We start from the raw sequence: 11200 nt of genomic DNA on the forward strand, positions 1-11200 counted from the left end.
GCTGTCTGCCTGACATCCTTTCCCCAAAAGGACATACTATTTTTGATGCACAAGTTTGTGAAAGACACAGATGGTTAATTTTGTATGAATCCTTGACTTCATAGCCTGGATACCCACATCCACACCCTCCCACCCCCACACACACACATACACATGCACCTGCCACTTCACAAAATCATTTTCTATCTGACAATTAAAGGAATCTCAATGGCCATGATGGCAGTAGCTTTTCCATAATTAAAAAAAAATGATTTGAGACAAACCACTTACTGCAAATGCAATTTTCTGAATTCTTCAATGGCTTTTTTGTTTGTTTGTTTTTAAATTCAGATAGGATTTTCTATGTGAGAAGACCTTACATTCACACTCTTGGAAACAGGCAGTTGAATAGCCTGGTCCAAATGTGAAGAACAAATGTGTCTGTAGCCTTGAAGAATAAAAATAGCTTTTAAAGGAAAATGTTGAGGCTTTTTTGAAAGCAAATTCAAATGACAATAGTGAGTCCATCTGTGGCATATATATTTACATATATATGGATTTCATAATCTACTTTTGAATTTGTTATATGTATATGTATATACCTACATACATATGGAGAGAAAAACAGAGATAGAAAGACAGAGACAGAGGGACAGAGACAGACAGACAAAGACAGAGATTGACAGAAACACAGAGACAAAAAGAGAGAGACAGAGAGAGAGAGACAGAGACAGACAGAGACAGAGAGACAGACAGAGACAGACAGAGAGAGAGAGAGAGAGAGAGAGAGAGAGAGAGAGAGAGAGAGAGAGAGAAGGAGGAGGAAGCCAGGGAAGGAGGGAGGGAGAGAAAGAAAGAGAAAGAAATGGCCTTTGCTTTCCTTCCTTTCACATAGCCTTAAAAGCTCTTCAGGCCGCATCTGACGTCACGCTGTGAGATTTTTCTTTTATGTTGCCAAGGGCTTTTATGAATGTAGGGAGATGTCACTGCTGCCCTTTCTGTCTTTCTGCTTCAGAAAAGCATAGTAGGATTTGAAAGTATGAGGTATTTCCATGCAGACATTTTACCCAGCTTAGGAAGAAAAGGATTCATTTTATTTCGAAAACCTATTGAAAGACAGAACTCAGAGCCTTTATTTTTTCCCACTAGCTAAGCTGTATTTAAAATACTGAAAATCATGTGTCCTTTTTCAAATTGTGTGAATTTTAAATCAGTTTGAGTATAATCATTGTCCACAAAATAACTTTCTCCACAGAAAAATAAATATGAATTCACCCATATAACTTTATATCCCTGATGAAATTAAGGCTGGAACTCCACCTGATCTATCTGATGTTCAGTTCAATAATGAAAGAAATATCCACAAAGTTACGTGGTATATCGGATTGCTTGCCATCTAGGGGAAAGGATGCAGGGAAGGGAGGGAAAAAATTGGAACACAAAATTTTGCAAGGATGAATGTTGAAAATTATGTATGCATATATTTTGAAAATAAAAAGCTTTAATTAAAAAAAGTTATGCTGGGAGCTAGAGACAAAAAAGCCAATGTGAAACAAGCCCTACCTTCAACTGGCTTATACTTTCTTGGGAAGAGAGAACAAAATAGAGAGGAATAAATATAAAATACATGCAAATGGATATTGGGGAAATTATAATCACTAAATAAATGTTTGCCAATGGTTTGATAAACAGGACTCTGAACCTCTGATTTTCTTTGGCCAACTCAGAACATGAAGAAGATACATTAGACGTAGAGCCTCCTTGATATAAACAATACCCAAAATTGCTTTGGAGCAAAATCACAAAATTTCATCCCGCTGGATGTTGACTTGGGTCTAGTTAGTTGCAAAGCTTATGCAATTTCTCAAAGAGCTGACAAATCTGTTTCCCACAAAACTGAGATAAAAGAGTGAAGGCCTGTTGAATGGAGCCAAAGAGTGAACTTGTTCATTTGTATAATTCTTTTCATGAGGCAGACACAAAAATGAACTTGATTCCTTGTGCAGCAGAATGAGTGTACCATATATACTCAGGCAAAATGGGGTTAGATAGGGGGAGGTTCACAGTTTAGAGTTATTCGTCTTTGCCTCCTCTTTTTTCTGTAACAGAATGCAAGAGTCTGGAGGACAGAAGTGGATTCATTTATATCAGTACACCCCAGCAGCTAGCCCAGCGTCGCCCATATAGTTAAACTGTTGGTGAACGATGGCTCATCCTACAAATCTGGTGATGTTGTTAGACAGAGCTTCTTACCTGTAGGTATCAAGGTAATATTTCTGGGAAGAAGGGAAAGGATTATGTTAAAAAGAGGGATAGACAGAAGGTAAAAGGTTCCTTAACAGGAAATCACTAGATTTCTGGAAAGGAAGCTAATATTCATAGATAGGCATCTTCTGTTTACCATAAGTAACTAGAGAATTAGCCTAAGAGGGTTTAAAATAATAGGACTGGGGCTCAGGTGACTTGCTGTTACTGATCCTAAGTCAGAACATGCCTTTAATGGAATGGTACCCCCACTCACCCCTCCTAAGACAAAAATGGGGGTCTCTGCAGCATAATGACCAAAGTCCTGGCATTAAAGTCAAAAACTAGAAATGCAAAGTCAGCTGAGTGACCTGAAGCGAATACTTCGGCCTCAATTTCTTGGCCTTGTGTGGACTTCAATTTCCTCAACTCTAAAATGAGTGAGTTGGATTGGAGGATTTCTAAGGTCACTAACACTTCCTGATTGCTCCTGGTTGTCTTCAAAGGGCCAGTGTGGGATGTAAAATGAGCAATCATGAAGTCACTCTTCCAAGAAAATGCCTGAAAATCCTCAGGAAATAGTTTTCCTCAGAACATTTATCAGTGGTGAGTTGATCTGGCCAAGGAATCCTGGATATTGAGGAGAAATGGAGATTAATTACCATTTGAGATCAGCTATTAGCCTTTGGTGTGACTTGGGATCCTCTCTGTGAACCTCTAAAATCAAAGATTTGATTTCATGCACCTTTAAGCTAATGTCAATTTAAATCATATGCAAGATGTCATAGCCCTACAGAGCTCTCTTACTAAGTGGAGAACCATATCCTGGCACCAGTCTTAGGAGCTGCAGTGTAGACAGCAGGTGAGAGGGACTGAATGAAGTTGGTGACTGTGTCTATAGAAAGAATGAGGGCAGATGCTAGAGATGTCACAAAAATTAAAATAGCAAAATTTAACAATTGATTGGATATGGAGTGAGAGAGTGAGTAAGTAATTATATTAAGATTAATATTTCGGATAACTGGAAGGATGATGGCCTCCATAGAAATAGGAAAGTCTGGAAGAGGAGTGGGTCTGGGGGGAAAGATGGTGAGTTCTGTTTTGGACATGGTTGGTTTGAGATAGTTATGAGACACCTGATTTAAAATGTCCAATAGACAGGTTGCGATGCAGGATTGGTGCTCAGGAGAGGGAACAAAGCTAGATGTGCACATCTATCTAACGATGATGCTTAAACCCATAAGAGCTGATGAGAAAAGTAAGGAGAGACATGAAGAGTGTGGAGAACATAACATAAAACCATCGGCCATAACTACACAGAGTACAGAATATAGATAATAATACAAGGGAAAATAATAGAATGCAGTCAGAAAGAAAAAGTAGTCACAAAAATTCAATTGGAAGTATTTTCAAACTGGAAACTGAGTGGATGCCCATCAGTTGGAGAATGGCTGAATAGGTTATGGTATATGAATATTATAGAATATTATTGTTCAGGGGCAGCTAGGTGGCTCAGTGGATAGAGCGCCAGCCCTGAAGTCAGGAGGACCTGAGTTCTAATCTGATCTCAGACACTTAACACTTCCTAGCTGTGTGACCCTGAGCATATCACTTAACTCCAATTGCCTCAGGAAAAAAAAAGGAATATTATTGTTCTATAAGAAATGATCAGCAGGATGATTTCAGAGAAGCCTGGAGAGAATTACATGAACTGATGTTAAGTGAAGTGAGCAGAACTAGATCATTGTACACGACAATATCAATATTATATGATGATCAATTCTGACGGACGTGGCTCTTTTCAACATTGAGGTGATTCAGGCCAGTTCCAATGATCTTGTGATGAAGAGAGCCATCTGCACCCACAGATAAAACTGTGGTAACTGAGGGTAGATCACAACATAACATTCTCACTTTTTTGTTGTTGTTTGCTTGCATTTTATTTTCTTTCTTATTTGATTTGATTTCTCTATAAATGCATATGAATATATTGCATTTAACATATATTTCTATCATGTTTACTTGCCATCTAGGGAAGAGGGTGGAGGAAAGGGGCAAATTGGAACACAAGAATTTGTAAGGGCTAATATTAAAAATTATCCATGTGTATGTTTTGAAAATTAAAAGCTTTAATAAAAAAAAAGAAAGTATTTTAAGACAAAGTAGTCACAAAAATTCAAACCAGAAGAAGTGTCCGGGAGAAGAGGGAGGTCAATTGTACCAAATGCTACAGGGAGGTCGAGAAGAATAAAATAGAGAAAAGACAATTGGATTTCTCAGATAGAGCTAGATGGCTTCTGAAGTCTCTTCTAGCTCTAGCATTCTGTGATACTTGAAATCCAATCCTTTATTCTAAATAGAAATAGTTGTTCTTCTTTCATTACTATAAAACTATATTTTACTATATCCATGGAGGAACAGCCCATTGGATCACTTATTTGCTACATATTTATTGCCCTTCATATTAAGAAGTAACTGTGCTGTGGAAATCTAATAAATCAGGCTTTTCAGTTTTCAGAGCTGACACCCTAGATTTATAGTGAATCCCTCCCAGCCAACATCCCAGCATGTAACTCCAGCTAATTACTGGCAAGGTCTTCAGATTTTTGACAACATTTTTATTTCAGTAAGCAAACTCAAACTCAGAATAGACAGCATACAAAAGGAGATATCTTAAAATAGATGAGTAAAACAACCCATTGAAAGCCAAATGTCTACGTGGGAGTTGTGCCTTTGACATGAACCTAACTGTCTGAACATCCAAAAGCCAGAAAATAAAACCATAGAGTTTATTAGTGAGAACTACTCATGGGGAAAAGCATTTTTAATGATTTTACCTACATTTTCTTTGCCCTTTCTAGGGTTGACATGATTTAAAAAAAATTCAAACAAGATAATTTCAAAGAATCTTCATAATGCTCCCCCAAAAAAGAGGAAAAATCAGAATTGCCAATGATAGCAACATTTTTTACAAGTACAATTCACCAACACTGCTATTGTTTTTCCCTTTGTTATTTCTCCTTCCAAATTTCCTCAGATTCCTTTCACCATCTGGCCAGGTCTCCAGACCCATTTGCACATTTTTACTATTCCAAAGAATTTTCACCTCCCTGATCTTAATCTTTGTTCTTCTTTTCCCTTTTCAGAAAGTCCCTCTCCAGCCCCAAACCTCACTGTTTTTGACTGTGGTCTGCTCACTCACCTCTAACCTCCTCTTTATCTATGCTTGAGTCAAAAATCTTCCACTATAAGACAATGTTGGAAAGTGGGTCTCCTCTTCCTCAGACCCTCCTCATAGAAAAATTGTCTCTGATCCTGGAACTTCATAATGACTTCAGTCAACATTCCACACAACTTGGTCTTGACCTAGTTTCCATGTTTCTTGCATATTGTCAAATGTCTTTTTAACTTTCCCATTCTCAACTCTATCAAATTCTTACTTTATGGGTTCAGATTGCTTTTGGTGATAGTTATGTTTAAAGCTTGTTTGATGTTTACATTCTTGGACTCCATTGTATTCTACCATCTTGGAACCCCTTTTTATATTGTTTCCATGATCATTTTTGGTTTGACAAAGGAAAAATGGTAAAAAAAAAAAAAAAAAAAAAAAAAATGGTAACTAAAGCTAAACAAAGAGGGCACTGAAATTTTACATTTTAAGCACACTAAGAGGATCATTCTAGGAAATGCTTTCTCTGCCTCTTATCTTACTAAACCTTCATCCCATATCCTTCAAATCTTTCTGCAGCATTCATTAAATAGCATAGAAATCTCAAGATATGGCAAGGAGGACTCTCTTTTCTTGGTAGTCACTTCTCAGAGGAATGAATGAATGAATGAATGAATATTTATTAAGATTTACATGGCATCACTTCCCTATTGTCATGGTCCTCTTCCAAGAATGAAGGACCAACAACTTATGTCAAGCTCTGACTAAACACTAAGGATAGGGAGACAAAGCAAACACCGTCCTTGCCCTCAAAAAGCTTCTGTTCTAATGGGGGAGAGAATCCACATAGGGAGTCATAAATAGGGGAAACATAGAGAAATGTTGAGTGGAGTTACAGAGGAGTAAGTAAATTGACACATCCCATCCATGAACAAAGAAAGAATCTACGTGATCAAGTTCATAATTCCATGACTGAAACAGGCCTGCATCTTTCCCAAAGCAATATAAAAAAATCCAACCCTAAGGATCAGTGAAGAATCCAGGAAGGACAATAGAAAAGTGGAATCTGATGCTTCGAAAAATAGGTGATTTCTCTTTCCTGGAGATCCAGTAAAGACTGGGTGGCCGTTTTCTGTGTGTTGGAAAGAATATTCTTAGTTCTGTCCTTATTAGACTGAATGACCTCTGAGTTCCATTCTTCCTGAAATTTGGGAATTCTGTAAATATTAGCTTCACCTTCTGTGTAAACAGAGGTCACAAGTAAAACTGACAGGGAGAGAATATGGAGCAGGTGAAAAGGAAGTTAAAAAAAAAAACCCAATATTTCTATGAACCTACCGTGTAATCAAGAAGGCTGACCAAACAATCGTAGAGAAGACCACAGGCAATGTTAATCACTTCTCCCTGTCCTCCCTCTTCACACTAATTACAGCCCAGGAAATAATAGAGCTGACCAAGTAGAGGCTCCCGGATTAGACAATCCATTCTCACTAGCACAAGAGCATGATGGATAGTGTTCACTAGCCAAGGGCTGATGGGCTCCTTTCTCTGCTATAGCCAACTGGATTACCTTTCCCTGCTGGCCTTAAATGGGAGTTTCCTGTAAGGTCTCATTGCCTACCCTATACAATTGGTCCTATGAATACTATTTTAAACATAATTAGATTTATAAGAAAGCATCATTACCATAGTCTATCATTGTCTCACTGTGGCAGGAAGGCAGAGATTCCACCCCTAGAGCTAATCAGGGGGAATCTATCATTAAAAAAAAAAAAAAAAAAAAAGTCTGACAATGGACAGAACTTTTTCTTATGATGAAGATGGTGGTGGTGGAAGTGGTAACCAGCAGATGAGAAAGGAACAGTAGAAATGGGCCACAGGATAGGGAAGGCTTCAAAAAGACATTTCCCCAGTGTCACAATATCCTAAAACCTGACCTCATCTTCTATAAGGAGATAAGAACTTTGCTTTGTACAGCTTTCCTGTTTTTAGTACCTTACCTTCTTGACACTTATCAAAGCTTGAAGGCAATTGGCAAGACCATTGAGTAACCAGAGGGAATGATGGTGACTGAAAAGTGGTACCTGCATTTGTTTTTAAATTCAGCAAGATTCAGTAAGAGGTGGTGAATGTGGGAAGTAAGTAGAATCTACATGTACCCGAAGACAGAGAAGAGGTGAAAGAAATTCATTCTCCTTAACTCAGAGGACTAGGAACCTTCCACTTACAGGTGTGAGAGGGAGACTTTCTGTTGGGGAGGGTTGTGCTGAAACTGGGATAAAGCTGTGAGTCTGATTATAAAACTCAAAATGTGTTAACTAGCTCTAAGACAGGATGCCCTTTAGAATGCAACGGTGAGATAGGAGCTGGGGACAATGAAAGTGAAGAGGAAGCAGCTTCAGAGGTGGAGAATAGCAGCTGAGGGGGAAGAGAGTACCAGCAGATGAGAGCCACTGAGGAAGAATCAGGCAGCAAGACAAGAGAGAGCTAGAGTTACAGGAGATGCTACCAACAGCAGCTTCAAAATAGTCAGGATCAGGGAGATGATGCTTAGAGAATTCAAAGAGCCAAGATTTTCCCAGAAGCCATACAAATGAGACAGCATGGAAACTCTCACCTCTTAGCCTCCACTAAGAGCAGCTGATCTATTTTGCACAGGAATAAGTCTCTTTTTTTTTTGTATTTCTTAATACATTTCTGCCATAAGAATGCTCATATTTCTGAGTGTTTCCTCTTTATTTTGCAATTCTTCCTCTAAAAATGGAGCAGCTGCTTCATTAAGCTATTGTGAGGATCAAATGAGATAATCTATGTAAAACACTTTCCAAACCTTAAAATGATAATATGATTTTTCTAATTAAATGCTTTGCTAAATGGCATGTGGTGACTACTTGCTACAGTAAGCACTGGGCGCGAGCTTGAGCCTTACTTCTCCCCATGGGTGAATCCCAGTAACATGTGGTTCCAGAGACGAGGGGGATACCTGTGTAATAGTCTGCACTCTCTAGATTTGCAAAATTGAGACACTAAAATTAAATAGACATTAAATGTAGAGGGAAAGAGCTCTCAGCTCGGGATGGATTAGGAGAGGCATTCCATATCTTAGAAAGCCCTGGCTTGAATAGATCCATTTCACATGAAGAGACTAACTTGAAGATGGATTTGGTTCCAAGGAACAAATGGTATAATCTTGTTTCTGGTCAGTCATCTTCCCAAGACACCACAAGGAGTTTGGGAAGTATAACTTAACCAATCAAGACTATACAACAAACACAAAGGTATGATCCCTCAAAAAGGGAATCAGCTCTAAATCTTTTTTTTTATATTGTAACTTTTTATTGACGGAACATATGCATGGGTAATTTTTTACATGATCCTTTGCACTCACTTCTGTCCGGACTTTTCCCTTCCCTCCTTCCACCCCCTCCCCTATATGGCAAGCAGTCTTATACATGTTAAATATGTTATAGTATATCCTAGATACAATGTATGTGTGCAGAACCATACAGTTCTCTTGTTTCGGCTCTAAATCTAGAAGTATAGTCAAATAGCAGAGGGTAGAACTCTCCCACCACTTGCCTATAGGTCGTAAACCTCAGAGCTAATGCTAAGAATAGCTAGTATTTATATGATTCTCTGAGGTTTGCACGATACTTTATAAACATCACCTCATTTGATCTCTACCACAACTCTGAGTGGTAAGTGTTATAATCACCCCCATTTTTCAGAAAAGGAAACTGAGATAAACAGAAGGTATATGACTTGTCCAGAATCATCCAGTTGGCAACTATCTGGTTGTATTTGAACTCAGTTCTTCCTGGACTAAAAATGCATCACTTGAAAGCAAACTGGTGATGATTTCCTGAGACTTAGCTAGGCAGATCCTCTGCCAACTGGCCATCACCAGGGGCATCTCTGAAACCTTTCCAGCACCCTAAGATCTACCAAAACTTGTTCTGTACTGATATAATTTATTTTTTATTTCTTCCCAAGGGAGGAAAATCTGAAACACAGGGCTATGCAAGGGTCAATGTTGAAAATTTATCCTTGCAGATGTTTTGAAGATAAAAAGCTTTTTAAAAAACGTGTTAAATCTAACATGCATATATATTTATATAATTATCATGCTGCACAAGAAAAATCAAATCAAAAAGGGAAAAAATGAGAAGGAAAATAAAATACAAGCAAACAACAACAAAAGAAGTGAAAATGCTCTGTTGTGATCCCCACTCAGTTCCCACAGTCCTCTCTGGCTGCAAATGACTCTCATCATCAAAAGAGCATTGGAACTGGCCTGAATTATCTCATTGTTGAGAAGAACCATGTCCACTGAGCTAGTTATTGAGAAGCCATGAAGTCTTGCAGAGGACTGCAGATATTGGGGAGCAAACTCCTTTTGATTAATGAGGCAATAGAGTGGGACTCTGCAGTCCTGACTTGCTCTTCTGATGGTGTTCCAGTCTGGAATTCTGCCCCCCTTCCAGACTTTGGGGAGGTATGTAGAATAAAGAAGAGCAGCCTGAGTACCTCAGAATCATCATCAGTATTTAAAGATGCTTGAATTTGAACTAAAACAAGATCTGTTCCTTTACAAAGCCCTATTCTTATGGCATTTGCCTTCGCTGTCAGTCAGACTCCGTGACTTAGCATGGGCTCCAGGATCACAAATGCAGGTATGAGGGGGTGAGGGGGGAAAGGGAGCAGTCAAACTGGTTTGACTGTCTTGATGTTGCTAAGTATTCTAGTTTCAGAGGAAACTCACTTTACATCTTGACAAAGATTAAATCACTGACTGCACCCTTTTCCCCCCTGCTTCCAAAATGTGCCAGGTAAACAGTCGATGGGCTCAAAAGAGCAGAATGATCCATTAAAGAGAAGTGCTCCATAGCATCTCTTAACCTCAGACATAGACAAATACAATTTGGAAATGAGCTTCAGCCTCAAACTTGTCCCCCCCCTCTTCTGCCTTTGGCTCTGGACTCCTCTTTGACTTATGGGATCCACTGGAAAGAAAACTCCTGGTTCAGAAAGTCTGGGGAGCTCCCAGGCTCACATCTGGCATCCTAGGCAGGGTGAGGGATAGAATTATCAGCACAAATGGTGCCTCCCGAGATAGAAATCAGTGGTTGTTTTTTCTTGTCAAAAGAGAGACTAAATGTAAGCTTTGCCAACAGGTCTAGATCGGTTTCCTTCGCCACCCCCAACCATATTTAATGTTTCCTTAAAACACTGGGAACCTTAATGGAATAACAATGAGCTTCTTTCAGGCCTTGCCACCATAATGCGGCCATCTTCAGCCGCCTCTTGTATAGAGAGACTGTGCACCCCATGCATACAAAGATTGAGGGAAAGAAAAGGCAGTCCCAGAAAATGACTTCTCCCAATTGTATAGCAATGGGGAACTTCAGACTGGACTTTCCAGGTTACTAAACTGTTTCCATTAGCAACTGGAGAATGCACCCTGGACAACCAGCAGGGTTCCTCCCTCATTCTGCCTTTTCTGTTCGGTTACTTAATTAAATCGCACGTGCTTTATCTCTCTTCCTGTTAATATATTTCCATTTTTCCCTTGGTGAAAAAAGCCAAGAAGCTATTTAGAAACTGAAGTTTTGCCAGAACTTTTTTTTCTTGTCTACCCCAGTGGTTCCTCATTCTGCTTGGCTTGGTGGGAGTGAGATATCGAATGCTAGGAGTGAGATTTGCAGGATAAGTTGTCATGGCTTAAATGTGGTTCTTCTGAGCCAAAATGAGGGGGGAAATTCAGAATAATATTCCATTAAAGGGTTAAGGAAATGAAACACTGCCATG

The sequence above is a fragment of the Antechinus flavipes genome, chromosome 3 (genome assembly GCF_016432865.1).
Source record: "Antechinus flavipes isolate AdamAnt ecotype Samford, QLD, Australia chromosome 3, AdamAnt_v2, whole genome shotgun sequence".
NCBI lineage: Eukaryota > Metazoa > Chordata > Mammalia > Dasyuromorphia > Dasyuridae > Antechinus > Antechinus flavipes.